The sequence below is a fragment of the Molothrus aeneus genome, chromosome 17 (genome assembly GCF_037042795.1).
Source record: "Molothrus aeneus isolate 106 chromosome 17, BPBGC_Maene_1.0, whole genome shotgun sequence".
Taxonomy (NCBI): Eukaryota; Metazoa; Chordata; class Aves; order Passeriformes; family Icteridae; genus Molothrus; species Molothrus aeneus.
The window spans coordinates 5,896,871-5,919,657 of NC_089662.1; the positions used below are offsets into that span (position 1 = coordinate 5,896,871).

General features: G+C 48.6%; 1 protein-coding gene across 1 annotated transcript in view; it reads right to left on the reverse strand.

Annotated features, from left to right (window-relative positions):
* The window catches only part of ZHX3 (zinc fingers and homeoboxes 3), a 41,409-nt gene extending 22,301 nt beyond the window's left edge, over positions 1–19,108 (reverse strand). The window contains exons 1-2 of the mRNA XM_066561746.1: positions 19,026–19,108; positions 1,776–1,882 (exon numbers count right to left, since the gene is read on the reverse strand). The gene's annotated coding sequence lies outside the window, so the exon portion shown is untranslated. The remainder of the gene's footprint in view (positions 1–1,775; positions 1,883–19,025) is intronic.
* Positions 19,109–22,787: the final 3,679 nt, after the last annotated feature.

Sequence of the window (22,787 nt, forward strand, 5' to 3'; positions counted from 1 at the left end):
ATTTTGCTATTTCAAAGTCTTCTACTTTCTCCAGCATCCAGATATTTACTTCCCAGATGCACTGCCAGGAATAGGGTCTTGTAAATAAAGTTTTACAAAAAAGGAAGGTTAACACACAACATATTTTTCCCATTACTTCAATACATCCTGCAAGCTCTGCAAGCTTGGTAAAGAAAGAGTCTATTTAAAAATCTAGGGTGGGGAAGAATTAGCTCACCAAAACCATAAACAGATTTGCTTTGCACTTTCAGGCCAAGAGAAAAACAAGACAGGCCATGCACGTATTGATGCACACAATGGCACAATCGTTTTAAAAACAAATGAATTGGGAGGGAGAGGACAACACAGGAGGGTGGGGGAAAAGGAGGAGCAGAGACAAAGGAGCCAAGTTCTTCAGCAAAGATCCTCAGCTTGGTTCTTAAAGATCCCTGAGAAGATACTGAAAATCCTTTGTGGGCCAGCACAGGCCTATGAGCTTGCAGGGAGGATGGCACACTGCTACAAGGCCACAAGCCATCTCTGGGTGCTGCCCTCCAGCAATGAACAGTGTCTTTTTCTGCAGATGGAGCACAGAGGAATCCTTCTTATTTACCCAGACACCTTCCACATGAACCATCCCCATCCATTATTGCTGTCTTTCCATGGCAGATAGCAAGGCATATAAAATTTTATGCCCTTCTCCCTACTTTACTTCCTAAGAGACCAAACTCTGTTTACAACGGCAGAGCAAAGCTACCAAAACTTCACCCTCTTCCTCCTGCAAAATTCTCTGTTTATAATAGCCAGACAACCAGAGAGCCACAATGTTCACTGCATTTGCACAATTACTGCCATAAGGTTTTGAGGACCCACCTAGATGCAATTAGGGGAGGGAACTTCAAGGAGGACAGCTCTCAGGGCGCTGAGGGTGCACGTGGATCCCAGCACATCACATGCTTCAGCAGGGTGCTTTAGTTTATTCTGACCAGTTTAACAGGCTACAGAACTGGAAGTGTGTCAGGAAAGCTGCAGCAAACAGCATCAGTCCAGTTACTGTATTCCCAATGCTGATTATTTAATAAAGTCTAGAAACAAGCAGTCTCCAGACGTGGCACAAGCTGGGTAGAAACCACTCCAGGGTTTGAAAATCCCCATTTCCACAGGGAAACTGTCATTTATCACACAGCCATGAACTGGGTGAACAAATTCCCTGCCAGTCTGCTCACTGATGTTCAAGCATGGAGCTTACTTTTTGTACAAATAAAATGGCTTGGCTCTGCTATGAGACCCAATTTCTTCTTCAAAAGCCTGGAACGGTGTAATGGAAAACTGGAGTGTTATTTCCAAGCACACTTCTTCCATCCACAGAAGCCAAAGGGAAAAAGCATTGCTCTCCTCTGACCCTTCATCCACACCATGGGACAGATGGATATTTATTAAGTGATATGGAAATAAAGTAAATCAGCAACTAGCACACAGATAGAGGAGCCAGCCAGGAGAAAAATACAAACACACAGGCTATCTGAACTCTGCTTTGTTCAAGGAGTGATATCCAAAAGTAAAGAAAATAAAAATTTCCCCCTTCTCAGGGACACCTGGAAGCATAAGCCAAGCTTGATCTGACCACAGAGCAGCCCCTGCTCTCAAGGCAGTGAAGCCAACCACTGCAGGATCATTCCTTCAGCCAGCAGGGATCTCTGGGACACACTGGAATACACCACATTTCCCTGTCCAGGCTGCACAGCACAGAAGGTTTCACTTCCCACACAGCACCCGAGGTGACAGCAGTGTCCTACCTGCTCGAGGGACCACGTCCTGAGCCTGTCGTTCTCCTGCCCCTCCTCTGTGCTCACCCACATCTTTAAAGTGCCTGCAGTTGCCTCAGTAGCACCAGGATTCAGGGCTGCAAGAGAAGACATGACACCAAAAATTACTGCTGCACTCCTAAAGGAGAAGGCAGCCCTTGGTTAGCAAAGGCTAAAAGCAAAAATAAAACACTGATTAGTTTGGGGTGCCCACCCTGCCATGCTCACACAGTATATCCCACTGAAGCATCCTAAACACCCATCTTTGGAGATTTTTTTTTCCCTCTCAATCAGTAAAGACATTATTTATCAGAAGTTACCCAAATTTGCTGAATTAATCACCAAGCTCTGAATCCAGTGAAAGCAATCCCCCAGCTGCAGTGTGCTGGAAACCAGTGACACTGCTGCCCAGCTCCCTGTGGACTTGGTCCATTCCAGGGCTGGAAACCTCCACTGGCCAGAACATATTTAAAGCAGCAACCACAGCACCCTGACTGCCACTGCCACAGCAGCAGCTAAATATAACATGCAGCTCTGCTCATAGCTGTGGCCTTCTTTTCTCCCCTCATTTCCCCCCACTGCCATCCAATCCCTGTTCCCTCACCACTGGAGAAGCAGCAGAGCCAGCTCCATGTATTTCCTAATTTCTAAACTTTATTGTCTAAAGAGATTGTCTAAGCAGCCAAGTGGATTTCTGGGATTAAGTTCAGACCAGGGGAGAAAACAGCATATTGAAAAACAAAGAGTCACCCTGGAAAAAGGTGAGCCAGAGCTTGGAACATGGATGAAAACCAGGAAAATTAGGTTGTGATAGCCCAAGTAAAGGAAAATTTAAAGTTGTTTGTTGCTCCTGCCCGAGCAGTGACAGGTCCTCCTCTCCCAGCAGCATGTCCCAAGTGTCCCATGCCCAATGGCAGGAGGGCTGGAACTATGTGATCTTTAAGGTCCTTTGCAACCCAAACCATCCTGTGATTCTATGATTCTGTGAAGTGTCCCTGTGCTTCAGCCAGCTCCAGTCCCTAAAGTTCCCTGCCAGGGCCCCACTGATCTGCTGCTCACGTTGGATCCTGCTGACCACGTGCTTTGCACACAACTGTTGCATTTCTTGGATTAAATAAGTAAGTGGCATAGAGAGATTTCACCAAATAACTGGCACAGATCCATTACAACTCAGGAAAGGGCTCCCCAAACCCACCCAACATCCTGCAGACAAGAAATTTCCACTCTGGCTGCAACTTTACAGACCAAACTCAGCAGGATTAAAAAAAAAAAAAAAAAAAAAAAAAAAAAAAAAAAAAAAAAAAGCTAAGCAATAGGACACAAAGGTCCTCACTAAGCACTCAGGTGTCCCAACATTCCCTGCTGCAGAGACATGCTTGGAAAAAGCTTTCTCCAGAGCTGCAGTGGTGCTGGCTGCTCAATGTTATTTGTTATAAATTATTTGTTGTACATTATTCTTAAAATTTAATTCACAGGAAAAGCAAAGCAAGCCCAGAACCAGGGGGAAGAAAAATCAGGAGGCCTAAGTCTGGCAAATCACAAGACTTGAGAGAACAAGAAAAATGCTTTAAATGCCTGCTAGATGCCACAGTTTATTCTTTTTTCCTTGCTTTTCTTTTTTTTCCTCCCCTAAAATGAAGGGGAGGCTTGCCCCTAACCAATTAGGTTTCAGCACACTTGGAAAGATCCCAGCACTGAATGCCGAGACCTTGACATAACAGGTGACAAACTTTGCTGTGCCAGAAAAAATCTAACATATAATAAGAAACAAATACTAGACTGCTGATGGAGTGGGTTTTTATTCCAGAAATTTGTGTAAATGTCCTATATTGACTTGCACAACCCCAGCACCTCCCAAACTGAGCGATAACAGCATGGCCCCACTGCTAATCTGCCATTCCTCCTCCTGCAAGAGTGCTGCTCCTCTCCTTGTGCCATGGTGCATTTAATATCCTTCACACACTCCTCTAGGGATTCAGCATATGCCTAAGACTTCAGCAAACAAGATTCTGCATTCCTTGGAGTACCTAAATTAAAGAGTGACCTCGATCACAGCAGTCAGAACAGCTTCGCGCTTCAAGAAATTAAAGGTGGCTTAAATAGAAACTTAAGCTGGAGGCAGAGATAAATCTGAGTCTTCCAAAACCTCGTTCTGAAATATGGAGTAAAGCCCCTGCAAATTTGGCACCATGAGCCATGATTACCCTGGCAGCTCCTCCTTGAATTCCCTGGAATTGCTGCTTCAAGAAGAATAACTCAGAGGGGGCTGGGGCGAGAGGGCAGGGACTGGGCTTTCCTCAGAGCAGAACATGCAAACAGCTCAGCTGCTTATCACTGAAACTGGAACAGCAACAAGGACAACCAAGGCATGCTTTTTTTCCCTAACTTCTTTCAGATATTAAAATCCCAGCATCCAACAGCCAAGATACACTGAGGTCCTTCTGTCTCAGTTATTTGCAGCGTCTGCCAGAACCACAGCCATCATTACCATCCCACTGCTGTCCTAACAGCTTCCCAAGGCTTGACTGAGCAGCTCAAACCCTGCACACAGTTCAGAATGGAGAATATCTTCCCCAAATAGCAAATTAAACACACACAGTGAGCCATCTTACTGTACCTGGAGGTTTAGCACTGCAATGTGTGAACCAGCTGGACCAGTGGGCTCATGAAAGGGGAGAGAGAAGCTCCAACCCTATGTGAGATCCACTGAGGGACTGAACATTTCAAAATCAAATCCACTGCAAAGGCTCAAAAATAGAGATTATTCTGTTTCCTTTCACCTGACAACTCCACCTCAGATTTTTTTTTTAACAGCTGTTAGCTCTCCTTTGGGATCTTAACAGATCTTCTTGCTCTCTTTTGGGATTTTCTTTTTTTTGATGCAACTGAAAAGGGAACTAGGCTGTCCCAGAATAAACCCTCCTTGCAGAGCAAAGCCTGGCTCAGCCTGAGACTCACACAAGCAGACACAGCAGCCCCAAGCCACCTCTCTGTCCACACAGAGGTTGGGCTGAAGAAGAACAAAATGATACAGAAAAACACAAAAACAATTCCCCTGCCCACCAGTCTCCAAAGGAGATGCTTAGAGGGATACTTCACCTTTTCTTGCAGTTCTCAGAACTAGGAAATAGCTGAGCTGTGAAGGCACTTTGCAAGATCCCAGCTTTGGCAGAGATGGGCAACTTCCTGAGGTGTCCACATGGAGCTGAAGGAAACTTCTCAGACATGTGAGACCTTCTGAGACTGCCCAGCAGAGACTGTCTGGCCCTGCAGCCTCTGCTGCTTGTGGAGCACTGATTTTAAAAAGTTACCTTTCCCAAGGTACAATTAAAGGACTGACAAGTTACCATTCAGGATCTCTAGAGTTGCTATATACTGGAGTTTCTATTTCTCCAGTATTTACAGAGCTGGGAACTCCACTGATATTTCTTTAAAGAGAAATATCTGTACTAAAAGCAACATCATTCACTCCCCTCCCTGTCTCTTCCAACTCAAGTGAACCAGCATCCTGGAAAAGCTTCACCACTGAGAGAGGCAAGTTGTACAATTTAATGTCCATAACATTCAATTTCAGAACCAAAGAGCATAAAATATTTCTAGGCAACGTCTGCTTTTGTAGGGAGGCATGCAAACTTACATTATGTTTAGTCACTTCAATCTTTTTTAAGTGCCTGAAAATTTAAGCCACAGAACATAATTTCTCATCTCTTGTTTATTTTAGACCAAAAACAACCTTCTCCAGCCTCACCACTCCAGGCCAGGAGGGAAGGGAGCACAGGACAACTCCCACTGCAGGGGAATAAACTGCATCTTCCTCATGCATCAGTGACCATCAAGAAATATCAGAAAGATATTTCCAAGTTGTTTTAACCTCTGACAACTGATGCTCCACAAGCTCTTCAGACCATCAGATCCTGTTGTTACTTTCAGGCAAAGCACTGTCTTAATTTTGCCCATTATTTAATCTGAACTTTTTTCTCTACAATTTTAGGGCTGTGAGCTCTTGCTCTTCCCACTGTGTGCACAGAGAGCAACCACCCCCTTCCCTTTCAGGCACCTGAAGATGCTTTTCCTGCCTTGCTCTTCCCCCATCTAGAGCCAGACAGCTCAGGCTTGTTCAGACCTCCAGTCCATCTCCTTACAACTCTCTGGATTTCCTCCAGCTACACTCTTCTCCTCTCTCCTGCCAGCACCAGACAAGGACACTTTTCCCCATCCTTCTGCACTATATTACTCCTGATGCTGATGTTTATTCTCAGCTGAGTTTTATGCCCAACCCCCAAGAATTTACAAGCAGATCATGGTCCAATTCATGTCTACTGGAATAATTTTTTCCATTGCAAAGAGAAGGAATTATGGAATATTCCCATGACGCTAAAAATTCCTATTGCAGAGTTTTAAAAATTACAAATCCTATCCAGGTTGGGTTTAAAACCAACCAAACAGGTGTATACAACATGGTGCATTAAAAGTCAGCAAATGATAGTCAGCTTCTCATCCAAGAAAAGGAAACAAGACTCCCACTCCTCTCATTTTCATCTCATTGCCCAAAGGATGCTCCCAGAACCACACAAAGAGATAAATTTAATTATTATTAAATAAATTTAACTATTATTACCAATTTAACTATTATTAAATAAACTTAACTATTAATAAATTTAACTATTATTAGATTAAATTATAATTCAATCTATTATTTGAGAGCAGTAATCATCACTTTGTTCCATGTTTTATTCAAGGCCTGATGGGGCTCTGATCATCTGTGTGATTTTCCAGTTGAGGAAACAGAAGAGCACTGGTTTCCCTTTCATCCAAAAATCCCAGGCCTACAGCAGGATGTGAGAAGCTGTGGCTCCATTCCTGCACTGCCTGGAGGTTTTGGCATTTTTAGCTCCAGCCCCTGCTGGGATATTCTGGGATGGGGAACTCTGTCAGTCCCCTGGGATCTGCTTCCCATGCTGAATAGCACATTTAAACTGTCAATACATGCAATAACATGGCTGAACAGTTCCCCTGCCCTTATCTCCAGCCCCTCCCAGCTGCAGTTACTGGTGCCCTTCACAGTTTTGTGGGAGCAAAGAAACAACAAAAGCAAAAATAAGTTTTTTCCAAAAAAAATTCCCTTTGACAGGCAGCCCTGCCATTAACTCAGGGATAAAAAAAGCCTGGGAACCAGCAGTGACAAAGCTATTATAATACAAATTATTAATACAAGGGACCTCATTGCTCTCAGCTTCCACACGCAGCTTGCCAAAAACCAAAGGTTCCTATTTTTTGGGGGGTGCACAGACCTTGAAAACTCCACAGTTAGCAAAGAAAAAAACCACACTGACAGTCTTTACACTGTCCATTATATCTTTTTAAGGTGACTTGTCATTTAAACTGTCAGCTTGAAATCTAATCATTTTAAAAAATGAATATAATATTATGTATTACACTCACAGGCTGCAACCACTGCCAAATTCCTCTGACAGTTTTTACAGGATTATAATCACATTCCTTTTCTAATGTTTTATTCTCTTGCTCTTGTGCCAGAGAAATGGGAAGGAGAGTAAATGGCTACTTAAGAACAATGTATGATGGTCCAAACCAAAACTGGAAATGGAGCACATCACCGTGTCCCCCCTCCTTGGAGAGGGGATGCTCAGCAGCCAGAACTCTTTTGGACTCTAGTGTGATTTGAAGGCCAGTTTTCCCATGAAAAATCCTTTTATTAAAGGAAAAGCACGGATAATTTTGAGGCAAACGTGGGAGGACAAGCTTTGTGTTTGTGCCGTTGAGGAACACCAGGCTCTGACAGAGACACAGCTCAACTCTACAGTGGCCACAGAGGGACCATCAGTGGGACCTGAGCAGAGACAAGAGCTGAGCACATCAGAGCCCAGTCCCAGAGGCTGCACCTCCTCCATTACCATTCCATCTCCTGCTCAGAAACCCTCCTGCCTCTTCTTCTCCTTAAATCCTGCCATTAAGATGGACCAGAAGAACAGATTCATCTTTATCCACACCACAAACGAGGCCAGCCTGAGCAAAGTGCCAGCTGGGTCCCAATCCCAGCTCCTGCAGGGACCTGGCTGGGGCTCAGCCTGGGGACAGTTACACAAAACAAAGATTCTGGCATTTCTTAGCTGAACCTAAATGTCTTTTTTTTTTCCCCAAAAATGCCTGGAGCATAACAGTGCTCGTTTGCACAAAGAGGACAGACAAAATTGTCTAGAAATGGAAGCAAAACATGATTCACCCAAATTAATGGGCAAATTTTAGAACATGAAAAGTGTTGGGTTTTTTTTTCTTTTTTGCCTGCAAGGTCCTTTTTTCTTTCTTTCTTTCTCTTTTTTTTTTTTTCTTTTAGGACAGTGTTCCCTTACAAAAGCATTCTTCTGAAAGCACTTCTCCCGTGAAGCTCCCCTCCAACAGCTACTGTTACAAATCTGTGATAAAAGATGTATTCAGCAGGGTTTGGCACACAAATAGCACCCAAATGGGCACTGCCAAAGCCTTGCAATTTTATCATGAGCTCCAAAATACTTGGAGAGAGAAAAGATGCCCTTGCAGGGAGCATCAGCATAAGAGAAGCTCCATCTCCTGAGGTCATGAGGACCTCAGATTGATCAGGATGGGGAAAAAATGCACAATTCTGGAGAAAATCTCTCAAGTAGGAGGGCAAAGTGATCCAGATTTTCAAGAACTGATGGCCAAGCAGAAGGAACCTTTGATGAATTGTCACTTGATTTGATCCATCCTCAAGATTTTGCAGTGTCCCACTGGTGACTACTTTTTGGGGGGCAACTTCCCAGACCTCTCCAAGAGTTTCTGGACCAACAGAAAGCTGTCCAAAGTTATCCCTTAGCATCAGATCAGCCATCTCACAAACCTCCAACTTAGGCTTGCAAGAGAAATATAAATAAAGCCCCACACTGACTCAGCAAGGTCCATCAAAACCTGGGGGATACACGGAGGTCCTGATGGGGGACAAGCCTTGGTGGCACAGAGCAGCGGCTCTGCTCTGCTGTGGAAGCGTGGCTGAGCCCAAACACGAGTGTGCAACACCGACAGGGCACCTGTGCAGGACAGACAGACACACACACCCAACACAAGCACAGCTCCTCTGTCCTGCTGCTCCTCCCTTTGTGCCAGAAACAACCCGCGGCCAAACTGGACCCAGCATCCACGGCACGGGGGAAAAGAAACATCTCAGCAATTAATAGACTTCAGCTGGAATCTCCCAGGAGACAGTATTAAAATGAAGGAGGGAAGAAACAACTAAACAGAGGAGAAAAGAACCAACCTAGCAGTGTCTGCCATGCCAACTTCTAAAGCCAAAACTCAAGCCTGGGACCTCATGGCACTGTTCCCAGTCTGGGATACTGGGAAACAACCGGGCTAATGCATCTCCCTACCACTCTCTGCCCAAGAATTCCCATTTTCCAGCTTTTCTCCACAACCACAAAGCTCTGGAAGTTTTGTTTCCCTTTAAGAAGGCGAGGTTTTCACTGAAGTCTCTGGTTCTGAGTGCTGGGCTGTAATCCAAGGGCCCCAAGAGGCAGACATCAGCAGGCAGCAATGGGCTGCAGGCGCTGGCCACCGGCCCAACCTTTCCAACCAGCTCAGCTGGGCTCTGGATTTGGGAATCCACACTACTGCAGGCAGGAAGCAGTTCCCAAAATGCAGAGTTTAACCCCAAAAGTGCATCATAAAGCAGTAAGCACAACTCTCTAACACACCATAAATACATCCCTGCGTACCACAGCCACCAAGTCCAGCTCTGAATCTGGTTCACACATAAGACACAGAAAATAGAAATATCCTCCCTGATTTCAGTGCAATATTCCCAAGCTGATCGAGAGAACTTACAAAGTCACTAAGCTATAATTAGAGGTTTATTACAAAAGGTGTTTGGGATGCCTGTCAGCACTGAAGGACATTTTGTATTTAAGGCACCCTTAACATACACAGTGGCAGTGGGCCATTTTTTGAGCTGTCATTAAACAAAAAAAGCCAACTTGTTTACTCACCTCAAATGACTTTTTTCAGTCTCTGCTTTGATTTTTTTTTCAAATCTCTAACTCAATTGATTGCATTTTAAAAACGCAAAAGCCATCAGTGAGGTGGTTTAAAACATACACTTTTATCCATAACTCCTAACATGATTGCCAGCTAAATCTTGCTTTTCACAAAAACCCAAACAAACTGGGTGCAGAATGTGCATATTCACTCACTGGTTATTGTAGGGTTGTTGGCAGTAGCTTTTTTTTTTTTTTTTTTTAATCAAGTGTTGAGGGGAAATGAAACAATGTGATTCTTCTTTGAGACAGTCTCTAACATTAGGAAAACATGCCAAGAAAATCCCATAGTGCTCCACTTGCAGACCTTCCCACAGCACACCAAGCTTCAATTGATAAAATAACAAATTCCATTTCAAAGCACATAGGCTGGCCTGGCTTTTTCAAATTGTTTTTTAAATAATGTATGACAGTAATATCATACACCAGCATATCCTGAGGGTTTGGGAGGGAGAGGACCCGAGTGCCACACACCAGAGATGCTCTATGGGACCTGCTCTCCCTCCTGGCTGTCACTGCCCTGGCTCTGGGCAGGTGTCATTCCCCACAATGGAAACAGGGAGCACGTGGGATCACCAGCTTCATGCCAGAATGAGCATTTGTCATTAATTAAAAGGTGGCTCCATCACACACTCCAGGATTTCTCACCATTGCAGCACAGTGTGGACCCACCTCTTGTATGCCTATGGTTTCAGAACACCATCCCTGCACTTCTAAATGAAAAATTTTAAGCCTACAAGCACCAAGCTCTATCATAACTTCACAAATGTTCCTAAAATTGAGTTTAAACTGGAATGAAAAAGCATCTCTAAAGTGATGCTCTGGTCCAACAGCTGGTAGCAGCATCACCTGTGCTTTGCTGTTGGAAAACAAGCCCTGAGGGTGAGGTGGCCATGGCCACCAGGGGAAAAACATCATTAGGAGATAAAATCATCTCTGCTAATCCTGACTGTGAACTCAGGTGCATAATTAGACCAGCTGCCAGGTACAGCTCTGCAGAGGTGACCTTTCCTTGTGCTGTCTGGATGTGACACCTGGAGGTATCAAGGCTGAGAGAGGATTTCTAAATCCTCTAAACACCACCTACCTCTGGGGCAGAACCAGCCAAAAAACAGCAGGAGAGGAAGGCAGAGCAGAGCAGGGCTGCAGATCCCTCTGCCAAGAGGGTGTGCAGCTCCTGGATGCTCTGAAATCACCCCTTCCCAAACACCAATTTCCATTTCTCCCTTCAAAGCACAAGAACAAAATATTTAGGAGCTGGATGGATGCACACTAAACATATTTCACTACTAATGACCATATTTCACTACTACTCCAGTGGACTTGTTTTTGCATCTTGCAGCAAAGCACAACTGCAAGGGAATGTTTTCCTCTACTAGAAGACTATTTGCTCTTAGACACCTACATAATATTAGGGATATTTCACTTACAATTCTATTTCTCTTCTCAAAAAAAGCAGGTGAAATTGAGCTACTTGGTTGTAAAATTAGCAATACTTTGTTGCTAATTCAGCTGCAAGAACCTCCCTCAGCTCTTTTTTCTAATCACATGCAGAACAGCTACACTTGCACATACCATTTTTCGCTACATTGAGCTTGACGAAAATTTAAGACTTCCTCCCCACCCCGTCTTCTTTTTAATGGGAGATGTGATTATTGAAATTATTTCGAAAAACAGTCAGCATTCACCAATCAGCTCAGCAGTTTGGGTTTTCTTCATCTGCTGGTTACATGCTAATTATTGTACTGGTGAGATTATTTCCCATTCACATTTGGAATTTACAACCCAGTAGGGAACTGATTAAATTAGAAGAAAAATACAAAAAAAAATAAAGAAAGAAATCAATGACATTTTACATTCAACATGGGGGTTTTTTTCTCATTTTTTTCCCAGCCTCATGCCTACAATGCCCTGACAGACTCAGCCCCAGCAGAGCAGATGCACAAGGCATTTCCCAGCATTAAGGACTGGAGCAGAAATGAAATCCACAGAGCAGATATTTTGGGAAGGCAATGCAACCCTCCCATGTTCATCAACACCTCTGCTGTTCCCCCATCCTCCACTGCCTCACACCAACCATACCCTTTTCCACTTGGCTGACATTTGCAATTAGGGAGGGAAATCTCCCCACAGGTGGGAAACGAGCCCCCATTCCCAAGGCTGAAATGCCCACACAGAGGCAGGAATGATGTCCCTGCCCCATGAGCAGCTCTGGGGGGCTTTGGTGGCTTCATCCTCACACCAGGAGAGCACAAGGGACAGAGCAACAGCCCAACAACACCCAGCAGCAAGGACCACATTATCCTGCTCTCAGGTCTTCCTTATGGAAACCCTTTTTTCAGAAATACTCAGCAGAGAGATCCCTAATTTCACTACCGCATCTCAAATACTATTTACTATCTCATTTCACCTGGACAGGCACAACAATATTGTCAACAGCAGGGCTCTGAGCACACAAGGGATGCAGTGTTTGCCTGTCAGTGCTGTTCATTTGTGTTACCCCTCAAAGCAAGGGCTGCTTCTCACCCCAACCCTCTCCGTTCCAACCATCCCCTTGAAAACTACAAAAACAAACAAACAATCAAAACCTGTCCTAGGTGCCAGAGAAGATCAAAGTAGGAGCACCAAGGCTTTAAAATTCCTTTAAACACCCCAATCTCCTGCTTGCCACAAACTGCTCAGCACCCACAAGCTGCTTGGAGACCTAAATCCTGTTTTACAAGAAAAGCAATGTCCTGCAACACCAAAGGGAAACACACAGGTGACCCCACAGCAGAAAATAAAACTGAAAAAACACATCTAAAGAACTGACAAAGAAAGAGAAAGATGCCAGGAAAATCAGGAGAGCATAGAAGAGCAAAGGGAGCTTGGAAAAGGGTTAGGAGCAGGTGGACACACAGTGACTGCTCACAGGAGAGGGGTTTTGTAAAATTAACCCCCAGTACACCAAATCAAATGATACCTCCTCCACAGAACCTTCATTTCTAGTGCCCTGCTCAGCAGTACTGTGTTCCCAGGGCCAAATTTCCAACCTGCAGAAATTATGCTGGCACATGGCAGAGCAGCCACAGCTCAGCACAGGTTGGGAGAGCAGGACAACACCACACCACCAAAGCAGACAGAACAACAGAGGGAAAACAACTAAAAACAAAGGACCTGCAAACCTGCAGCAGTTCTACATCGTCCTCAGTCTCTGTCTTTCCTGTAAAGCAACGTGCAGATGCCAGACACTGGAGCAGGGAGTGCTGGCTGCCATTTAAAACATCTGCTGCACTTCCCAGTGCATGCAGGGCTGGGGGAGCAAAGCCCAACAGGTGGATTACGATCTAAATGAAATATTCACATCATTTGCTTGCTCACAGCCCAGACCACAGCCTGCCTCCCCTGTGCCAGCACAGCTGAGGGGGTCTGTGCTTGGATTTTTAGGTTAAAGTCAGCTCTGCCTCTATAAAACAGAGACACACCCCTTCTTTTAAATGTTTTCTGACGTGGAAATGATTCCTAGCAAAGAAAGAAAGAGCAGGATACATTTCAGATGGGGAGCCTGCTTTTACATCCTGTTTAACAAATCAAAGCCCAGCACATGGCAGGCTTGCACAACCTCCTGCACAGGTCAGGCTGATCTGTCTCCAAGGGCCACCCCACAGCCAGGAAACAATGTAAGAGCCAATTAACCTTTAATGCAAAGTGTAAACACCTGTCTCAGCAGGGCTGTGAAAAATGGCATCACATTCACCCCTTCAAGGTCTCCAAAACCACCTGCTCAAGGTGCTGCTTGAGAGGTGACCACCTCTGCAAGGCTGCAGGCTGTAAGAGAAAGCCCAGTGCTCTCCATCATCGGAAGCTGGAATGATCCTTGTGCTTCCCATGCCCCAAGGCAGGAGCTGGAGGCACCAGGAGGGTCTCCAGCCACTGCAGCCTGCCCTGAGTACAAGCACAAGGAGCCGGGAGTCCATTTGGATCCTTCACACAGAAACCCAAGACTTCAGGTCATTAAATATGCTACACATCTAAAAGCATCCCAGACAAGCCCATCTCAAACATCCTCCTACACAAAATATACTCCAGGTACTCCAGTGCACTCCAGCACAGACCCTTGCTACTCCTGCACTGAGGACACCTGGAGAAGATCAAGTATCCAAAACTTCAAGCCTAATTTTGGTCCTCTTAACTAAAACTCTTTACCATTTTAAGAGCAGGCAAAAGTTTCAATCCCTCTTTAAAGACAGACACCAACTGATCCCTAATTATTGGGGCAAGACAGGAGCTCCACCAGACAGCAGGGCACAAGCTTTTGGCAGTAACTGCACTCTCCATCTGTGGGATGACCCAAGCATTGGACTCACTTTCCAAAAGGACACCAGCAATACCATGGCTGAGGCTTTAGGACAGGAAAGCAAGACACCAGAATGGCCATTTTGTTGAGCTTTGCTGTATTCTGGGAGTTTTGTTTTTAAATTCATTGCAGCAGCTGGCCCGCCACTGACCTGAAACTCTTTTGGAAAACAAAAATATTCTCACAGCAGAGAAGCATCTGGATGTAAAGAAAAAAGTGTCACAGCTTCCAATTTACAGCCCAAGCCCACAGAAGATGCACAGACTTCCAGATGGAGAGAGGGACAGCACTGATTACATACAATTATTAATGTGTGTCCCTACATCACTGGGAAAAAAAGAACTGAATGTGCTTAGGAAGAAACAAAGCAGTGAAAAATAAAATGACTACCCATTCAAGTATTTGTGCAACACTGGCATGACACCTTAGGGAAATAAATATTTGCTTGACCTATTTCCAAAAGAGAAGTTTTTTATAAGTCCCATGAAAACCTCTTTATTTACCGAGGCATGAGAGCAGAGCATTTGCAAGCATCCTGCACACCAAGCCATGCTCCAGGAGCAACTGACTCCCTTCTTACCCTTCCCAGAGGAGCAAACTGATGACTTTACACCAGTGGGACAAAATCAGCCTGAAAACAACATCAAGGCACTTCTTCAGGAAAAGAAGAGTTAAACAAGACCAACACAAATAGCAAAGAGCCACCCTGGAAGCCCCTTTCTACTGATCCACCTGCCTGTTGCTCAGTGAATTTTTGAGTGCCTCCCAGGCTCTTCGTTGAGGAGCCAGGTGCCAGAGCTCCTCACCCTATTCCAGACATGGCTCTCAAGCATCTCTGTATTAAAATAATAATAATTTTTAAAGTTTTTTTAAAAACCCCAAAAGCTGTTCCCATTCTCCCCAAGCAGCCGAGCAGCAAAGCAGTCAAGAAAGCCCCATCACCCAGACTGAATTTTTCTGAGCATTACTGGGCAGGAGTGTGGGTGGAGCTATAATGGAAACTTTTACAACCTCAACACCATGTTATTTTATTTCATTTTTTCCCCCAAGCAAACGCTAAAACACATGAGGGACCTGGCTGGAAGAGCAAGGGCAGCACTCGCCTGCAGTAGGAGGGACCTCACAGATGCCATGACTGCAACTGGACACACAGTTTAGAAGGCTCATCATCCAATTTTTCTATTTCTAATTAAAAAAAAAACAACAGGAATAAGGAGTGAAGAGCACAAAGGGAGTCCACTTAAATGTCCCCTTATTGTGCCTGTAGAAGAAGGAGAGGGCACCTTCACAGTGCCCCTCTGAATGGGGAGAGGAAAGAGAAACCACAAAGCCTTTGAAGCACATGAGAGCATCCTCCACGTGGAGATGAGCCACGGCTGCCATGGCTGTGACTGCTCTGGTGACAACCCAGCCCCTGCCTGGGCTCTGCTCTTGTGCCATGTGTCATCACCAGCTCCTGAGCTCCACCACAGTCCACCCCAACCAGGCCTTCCCAGGCACTTCAGCAAGCTCGTTCCATTTGCATTTTAAGCATTGTTATTTAGAACATTTGTCAAGAGAGAAAAAAAAAAAAAAAAGAAAGAGAAAAAGAAAACAAACAAAGGAGGGGAAAAGTACAAGACTTCTTCCTTTATAATTAGAAGCATCACCCCACTCCTACTTAACAAAGCAGAAGAGCCATCACAGCTGCCAGAGGGAGATAGGCTGCTGACCTTCAGCACAAAGACCATCAGGCACCAGCAAGCAGGATCTTCTCCAAAACAGCCTCCATAGCAGGACTAGACCCATTCCACCTGGAGCAGGTGTTTTAGTTACTGACATAATCCTCCTGAATCTCTTCTGTAGTTAAGACAACCCAGCACGATTCTGTGTCTGCATGGGGCAAATCACCCTTAGGATGAGCAGGGTGGGGGAACCTGGACTGGCTCTGGGTTCCTGCAATCCCAATAAAATCCCTCTATTCCAGGGTGACCCCAGCCCCCTGCAAGAATGAGGGCGATGATAATTTACATTAGCTGTGAGCAAACCAAGGACCTCTCCATGGGTGAGCCTCCCTCATGCTTTTTTACATGCAAATCAGGTGGAAAACCAGAAAGGAATAATAATATCAGGCAAGGGAAGCAAGGGACCCATTGCAGCAAAGTGGGCAGCAACAAGCCAGCCCTAGGGGGGTTAACTTGCACAAGCTGGGGGGCTGAGCAGCATGGGGGGAGATGTCTGCTCCCATCTTCTGCCTTTTGTTTGCACAGGTTTCTACAGACTCCCAGTTTTTTGTCTCCATTCCCAACAGTTTTCAGGGGGAGCTGATGCCCTCTCTGCCATCAGGCCCATGCCTGGAGGAGACGAATGTGAGCAGGTGTTGCAGGGCTCATCACAGCCCAGATCCTCTCCCCCATTCAGAAATAGCAAGAGATGCACCTGTGTGACAGCCTGGCACAAAGCAGTGGGATCCAGGTGCCCAGAAACCTGGAGGAGGTGCTGTGGGACCAAGGCACAGCCGTGCCCTGCAGACATTGCTGCCTCCAGACCTGTCCCACCACACAGACAGGGAAAGGCTGGACAAGGGATGGACACAGGCCCGTGTCCCAGAGCTGGACTGCAAACCCAAGGTGCAGATAATTCCAGGAGCTACAAGACGAGCTGTTTCTACATAGTAGCACCATAGTAACCAAAGCAGAGGGAAAAGCTCGCATACACCAGGGGAAAGCCTTTTTGGAAAGGAGGAGCAGGAGGGAGGTCTAAATAGAAGGAAAACCCTGCAGAGCAAGGAGACACATTTATATAAAGGAGAACTGGAGCCACACTGCTGTTGAAATCTCCCCACACTGACAAGGCAGATGGCTCTCAGTACCAGCCTGGCTCACCTGCTCCAGGCTGTCAGCACCGCCTGCATCCATCCCTGTGCCTCCCCAGTGAAAGCCAGCAGTCCCCATGGGGCTGGTTTCACTTGGCTTTACAACAAGGAATTTATTGATAGGGATGTGCTCCCACGAGTGACTTCAGGGCTTCAAGTTACTACAGCTTTTCTACAGTAGCAAGAATTGCGGAGGCTGAGCCCTGTCAGAAAAACCTATGCTAAACCCCAACCCATCTATAATATAATTAACACCAGTTACAGATTAGGCTGTATCTGAAGCAAATCAGATCCAACAGCCTCCTCTTTCCCACCCCCAAAGGTGGGTCAGGACTGCAGAACTGTGTGGGCATCCGTGTGCTGCGAGTTACTGGGACGCACTAAGAGGAAACAATAAACAGACTGGAACAGTCTGCTCCTTCTTCTCAGCTACGTTGTAAAATACATCAAGGTCACAGACCCAACCTAGTTAATACAAGTTATCATTAAATTGCTGTTTTCTTTTATGGTAAATAAAATGCATCTGAGCATCTGGGTGGTTTTCCCTTCCTCTTAATCTCTTAAAGAGAGATTAGTTTAGAATAAGCTGTTCCAGATAATGAAGTAAACTTCTGGCTTCCTATCCATGGAGAAGTGCTCCTCAGGACACTATGATCCTTGCTTGGGGACTGAAGCCAGAGTAGGTGGTCAGGGAGAAGAGCAGGGAAACCCCCCCTGTTCAACTGGAGCCACCCTATAGCACTGTGCAGAGAGAAAGCCCACGGCTGGCCAGAGTTCATGCCTTTAGTGAGCAGAAATGGGAAAAATCAGATCAAGAAAGGCTTGTATATGAGCTTTTCAAGGTACGTCACATGGCCTTACAAGACAAGTCCCCCAGAAGTTTCCCATCAGGTAATCAGAGTAGCAGAGAGCTCCTTGGAAAAACCGTATTGTCTGAGATTTGGGGGTGCAGACAAAGCGAGCCCTGAGCAGCAGGATGGAGCCACTTCTCACACAGGCCAGTGTGCCAAGCCAATGTGACAGCCGAGCGGCACAAACCCAGCCTCCACCTTGGACCCAGCTCCCATCCAAGGGAACATCTCTGCTCTCCAAACCCAGCTCTCGCAGCACAGAGGCCTCGTTCTGCTGGCAGCTGGCCACACGCCCGGCTGCCTCCGCAGGAGCCCTGGCTAGGAGCTGGGCAGGACTTTACCCCGGCAGCCCGAGAGGGTGAGGTTAAACCACTGTCCCCAGCCAGGCAAGAAAAGCACCGAATGGGAAATCTGGGGTTTAGTCCCGGCTCCGCCGCAGATTTCCTGTGCGGCCTCGGGCTCCTCACTTAGCGGCCGCTCAGCTTTCCTACCTGTGAGAACCGGGAGATGCCGGCTGCTCGCATCCCGGCTTGTCCCAAGCACCGGCACTTTAAAGCCGGCACTGCCGCAGCACCAAGAGCTCCAAAAATCCCCACGGTGCCCAACCCTCCAAGCCCCAGCTGCGACACGAGTGGGGTCTGCTGCCCCGCTGCCCATAGAGCGAGCAGCCAGTGAGGGCTAGAAAAAAAGCACTTTTCTTCCTCTAAAAGCCCAGACTAAAAGAAAAACAACGCAGACCACGCCGTGGGAGAGGGATCCCGAGCCGCCCCACGCAGCCGAGCGAGTCCCGGGCCGCCCCACGCAGCGGGTGCTCACGCAAAGCTCCCAGAGCGGCGGGACTCGATTTTTAACTGGGTTTATTTCAATTTTAATTGCTGGCGAGCCCCCGGCAGCGCGGCCCCAGCACTCCCGGGCCAGCGGCAGGGCAGGGCAGGGCACGGCGCACCGGGGCGGGGGGGTCCACGCGTGTTCCGACCCTCGGGCGGGCGCCCCGCACGGGGACGGGGGCGTGCGACCGCCTCTGCCCCGCTGCGCCGCACCTGCCGGGGCTCTGCGCTACCGGGGGCAGCGGGTGCGGGCGGCAGCGAAGCGCGGGGCGTGGGACCCTCCCCGCCGCGCCGGGCGCTGGGCACTCACCCGCGGCAGGTCCGTGGCGGCTCGGCGGAGCTCGGTGCGGGGCGGTCCGGTCCGGTGCGGTCCGGCGGAGGCCCCGGCCCCGAGCGCGGGGCGGGCGGCGCAGCGGGGCGGGCGGGCGCCGCCGAGCGCAGGCATCGGCGGGGGGAGCGCGGGGCGGGCGGGCGCGACACACACCGGCATCAGCCGGGCTCCATCGCCGGGCGGGGGGCGCTGACGTCACCGCAGCCCGCCGGAGCGCGCCTGCGCGCGGGGACACCCGGCTGGGTCGGGGCAGTCCCGGGACCGGCACCGGGATCTGGACCGGGATTGGTCACCGGGTCTGGGATCGGGACAGAGCACCAGGACTAGGATCTGGACCGGGACAGGGCATCAGGACTGGGATCGGGACAGGGCACCGCGACTGGGATCTGGACTGGGATCGGTCACTGGGACAGGGATCGGGACAGGGCACCAGGACTAGGATCTGGACCGGGACAGGGCATCAGGACTGGGATCGGGACAGGGCACCAGGACTGGGATCTGGACCGGGATCGGTCACCGGGACTGGGATCGGGACAGGGCACCGAGACTGGGATCTGGACTGGGATCGGTCACTGGGACAGGGATCGGGACAGGGCACCGAGACTGGGATCTGGACCGGCACCGGGGCGTGCGGCGAGCGCCTGCACCGCGGCTTTGCCCCCGAGTGCTCGCAGCAGCCCCCCGAGCGCCCGTGGGGTGCGCGGAGCGGGGAGCAGCCCCGAACGCGGGGAGCGGACGGTGATGGGGAGCGTGCGGCCACGGCCACGGCTGGGCACGGCGCGGTGCACACCGGACCCCGCTGTCCCCGCCGCTCTGCCGCTCCCCGCACGGAGCTGAACCGGCCCGGCGGCGCTGGGCTCCGGTGGAACCGGAGGAGGGAGACGAGTCCGGTCGGTCCGCGGTCTCCATCAGCCCCGTCAAGAGCCGCGGGTGGCTCGGGGCGGGCAGCCCTGCACGGTGGCCGAGGCAGCGGACCCGGCAGGGATGGTTGTGTGGCTGGAAGCCCCCAGCCCCTTCCCTTTCCCAGTCCCCCGGGCAGCTGGGGCTGTGCCACCCGGTGAGGTACAGAGGCTGCTGTGGGGGGCTCAGGGGTCCGGCCATGGGGTGAGCCCGACCCCAGAGCTGCTGTCTGCCCCCCCCCGGCACTCCCCGGCCTGGAAAGGTGCTTGGGGTGCCCAAACTGCTGCACCCCAAGGCTTTGTCAGCGTCACTCCCAGCCTGCTGTGAGCAGGTCAGGAATCGAAACGAGCACCAACTATTTCCTTTAAATAAAGCGTGTCTTGGAAAGATCTTGTCTTGAAATCAGACACCAGCTTTGGACAAAAGATAAAAGATTTTCCAGTTGCTTAAATGTGCACATTATCTCAATTTTCCTGGATTCAGAGCTGATGGTCAGACTCTGCTCACAGTTACATTGATGTAAATATATCACTTATCTAAAGCTATTTGCTTTAGACTGTGTGTCCTGGCTGGATTCTCAGGAGTTGGGACACAAAAGCTGAGGGCTCTCACTTGAGAGACTTCATTTTTCAGGACCATGTTTTGCTCAGGGCTCTCAGCTCTCCCAGTTTGAGGGTATTGCTGGATTTCTCTGCAAGCCCTGGCTGTTGGAGCCACACAACTGCATGGGAATTGCAGCTTTCTGGGGTTTTTTTATTAAGTAAGCTTAAACCCTTTGTGTTTACAGAAGAAATGTGAACTTCTAACAGGTCAGAAACTAGGAGCCAAATCAGCAGAGCATGTTTTTAAACCAGAATGGATGGTTTCAACCAGTCCTGCTGCTGTAATTCAGCTTTTTCAATGCTTGTGACTGAGGACTGAGGATGGCATTTCCTCCTCTTAAGGCAAAATGGCTTTCCCACCCACTCCATCGCATGCCAGGCCAGTCTGACTTGATCTTTCTGAGAATGGGAATAAAAAACAAAACCAACAATGCTGTTTTCCTGTTGTGTTCCTCACTCCAGGGCTGGTATACAGAACAGCTGGACTGTCAGGAGTTGTCCCTATGCCTGAGGGAGTAGGACACCTGAGCCTTTCTCCCCATGGCTTTCACAGGATGGGAATTTGACCCCATCCAGCTGTGCTGACTTAGTGTTTCTGCCTCTCCTCTCATCCTGTTTTGCTGAATCACTCCTTTCACAAGCCTCTGGAGCTCTTTGTTGATCCAGGAAAGGAAATGGGAGCCCCAGCCCGGTCAGCTGAGGGTCAGGAAGCTCTGCCAACCTTCCTGAAGCTCCCCCTCCTCTTGAAATGCTGATTCTCCCTGCTGGGAGAAGGGGCCATGATAATGAGAAAGCCCTTTCACATCCCAGTGTCTGGCAGGGATTCCCTGGAGGGTCACAGTGGAGGAATGTCAGTCAGGGATGAAAACCCTGCCAGCAGCAGGCAGCTGCTCCTGGGAGCTGCCTGGCACAAGGACCTTGGGCTTGATGGGTTGATTGACTGCTGTCACCCAGCCCCACAGCTCTGGCCATCCCTCACCAGACCCTGCAGCATCCTGCTCAGTGCACAGCATTCAGGAAAAGGCATCCTTACAGCTGTGCCTCAGCCTGCCTGGCTGCTGCCTGGATTTTGCCAGCATCTCAGGAAACCCCCTGAGCCATCACTCAGAACAGCCATGGCACAGCTGGGGATCTGTTGCAGGGGCATGGGGGCACCAGCAGAGGTTGGTGTGTCAGGAACCAGGAGTACAGATGGGTGGGGAAAACCAGCTGGGCAAGAAGCCTTGGAGTTAACTGATGGGGTCTGTACTTCTGCAGGGTGCCCAAGTGCCAGGAGCTCATCCCTGTGTCCAGAGGGATGGGGGGGCTTGGAGGCACAGCAAGGCTGAGCTGCCCGCTTGCTCCTGCTGGCATTTTGTTCCTTCTCCATGTTCATCTGCAGATACAGTCAGCTGGCTGAGGAAGAAATGGTGTCCTGTACTCAGATGTCCTTTGTTGAATGTCCTCTGCAGCATTTTTTACCAGTTACCAGGCATTTGCAGTCCCCCCAGTTACCAGGCATCTGCATTGAAATCTGCATTGAAATCTCATTGAAATCTGTCCTTGCTTTTGTGTTCCAGCCCTGGGGTTTGTGTTACACCCTCAGGGCTTGCAGGATGTAACCCCCTGCCCTGGGTGAGACCCGCTCCAGTGGCATCAATCTAAGCACAACACCTGAAATGTCACACCCAAGGTGTCTTGATGGAGGTTCCAACAGATTCCTCCCCTGCTGGGCAGAAGTGCCCAGTGACCTGGCCATGGGCTGTGGGGCTTGGTGGCAGCTGCCTGCCCTGCAGTGCCAGCCCACCCTCCTCAGGGACTGCAGCCATGCTGGGCCATCCACAATAGCTGCTTTCAGTCCAAATTCACTGAGGGGCAGAGCTCTCAGAAGACTAAGCTGCTGGAAAATAAGCTTCATTCCTCAGCAGATTTGCCATAGCCTTCAGGAAAGTTCCCGTGTTGGCACTGGGATCTTGTGCCCAGGCCATGCTTGGCACTGGATGGGCACAGGGGGGATGTCTGTGCCTCCAGTTGCCATCAGCATAACTGAGGAAAGTGAGGCACTGGGTGCTAAGAGGGCTTGCCTGGGAAGGATCTGTGGCATTTCTGCAGATCAACCCATCATCTGGGACCAACAAGCTTTGGATCCTTCTTCTCAGGGTCTAAAGATGTCCTAAGCAGCCACCCTTGATATTTGGTTCTTCCCTGCCCTCACAGCACATTGTCAGCTCCATGAGTGAAGTGTTGGAGAGCCTCCATC